Source organism: Pongo abelii, chromosome 3 (genome assembly GCF_028885655.2).
Source record: "Pongo abelii isolate AG06213 chromosome 3, NHGRI_mPonAbe1-v2.0_pri, whole genome shotgun sequence".
Classification (NCBI taxonomy): Eukaryota; Metazoa; Chordata; class Mammalia; order Primates; family Hominidae; genus Pongo; species Pongo abelii.
In genome coordinates this window covers 70480530-70482402 of record NC_071988.2, presented here as the reverse complement: position 1 = coordinate 70482402, position 1873 = coordinate 70480530, and positions in this window count along the sequence as shown.

Here is a 1873-nt window from a genome sequence, read left to right as displayed (position 1 = left end):
CACACACACCACAAAGAAGTTTCAGAGAATGCTTCTGTCTAATTTTTATGTGAAGGTATTTCCTTTCCACCTCAGGCCTCAAAGCGCTGCAAATGTCCACTTGCAAATTCTAGAAAAAGAGTGTTAGAAATCTGCTCTATCAAAAGAAAGGTTCAGCCCTGTGAGCTGAATGCACGCATCCCACAGAAGTGTATGAGAATGCTTCTGTCTCCTTTTTGTGTGAGATTGTCCCGTTTCCAACGAATTCCTATAAGCGGTCCAAATATCCACTTGCAGATTCTATAAAAAGAGTGTTTCAAAACTTCTCTGTCAAAAGGAATGTTCAACTCTGTGAGTTGAATGCACGCCCCACAAAGCACTTTCAGAGAATGCTTCTGTCTACTTGTTATGTAAAGATACTTCCTTTTCCACCACAGTCCTCAAAGCGCTCCAAATGTCCGCTTGCACATTCTAGAAAAAGAGTGTTAGAAAACTGCTCTATCAAAAGAAAGGTTCAGCTGTGTGAGCTGAATGCACACATCACCAAGAAGTTTGCAAGAATGCTTCTGTGTCGTTTTTGTGGGAGGGTTTCCCGTTTCCAATCAATTCCCGTAAGCAGTCCGAATTTCCACCTGTAGATTCTACAAAAGAGAGTTTCAAATCTTCTCTGTCTAAAGGAATGCTCGACTCTGTGAGTTGAATGCACACACCACAAAGGAGTTTCAGAGAATGCTTCTGTCTAGTTTTTATGTGAAGATATTTCCTTTCCACCTCAGGCCTCAAAGCTCTCCAAATGTGCACTTGCAGATTCTAGAAAAAAAGTGTTTTAAAACTGCTGTATCAGAAGAAAGCTTCAGCTCCGTGAGCTGAATGCACACATCACACAGAAGTTTGTGAGAATGCTTCTGTTTACTTTTCCTGTGAGAGTGTCCCGTTTCCAACGAATTCCTATCAGCGGTCCATATATGCAGTTGCAGATTCTACAAAAAGAGTGTTTCAAACTTCTCTGTCAAAAGGAGTGTTCAACTCTGAGTGTGGAATGCACACACCACAGAGAAGTTTCAGAGAATGCTTTCGTCTAGTTTTTATGTGAACATATTTCCTTTCCACCACGGGCCTCAAAGCGCTGCCAATGTCCACTTGTAGATTCTAGAAAAAGAGTGTTTCCAAACTGCTCTACCAATAGAAACTTTCGGCTCCTTGAAACGAAGGCGCACATCACACAGAAGTTCGTGAGAATGCTTCTGTCTAGTTTTTGTGTGAGGGTGTCCCGTTTCCAACGCATTCCTATAAGCGGTCCAAACAGCCACTTGCAGATTCTGTAAATGAGGGTTTCAAAACTTCTCTGTCAAATGGAATGTTCAACTCTGTGACTTGAATGCACGCGCCACAGAGAACTTTCAGAGAATGCCTCTTTCTACTTGTTATGGGAAGATACTTCCTTTCCCACCACAGGCCTCATAGCGCTCCAAATATCCACTTGCAGACTCTAGAAAAACAGTGTTTTAAAACTGCTCTATCAAAGGAAAGGCTCACATCTGTGAGTTGAAAGCACACATCAGGAAGAAGTTTGTGAGAATGATTCTGTCTCGTTTTTGGGTGAGGGTTTCCCGTTTCCAACGATTTCCTGCAAGCGGTCCAAATTTCCACTTGCAGATTCTACAAGAAAAAAAGACTGTTTCAAAACTTCTCTGTCAAAAAGAATGTTCAACTCTGCGAGTTGGATGCACACACACCACAAAGAAGTTTCAGAGAATGCTTCTGTCTAATTTTTATGTGAAGGTATTTCCTTTCCACCTCAGGCCTCAAAGCGCTGCAAATGTCCACTTGCAAATTCTAGAAAAAGAGTGTTAGAAATCTGCTCTATCAAAAGAAAGGTTCAGCCCTGTGAGCT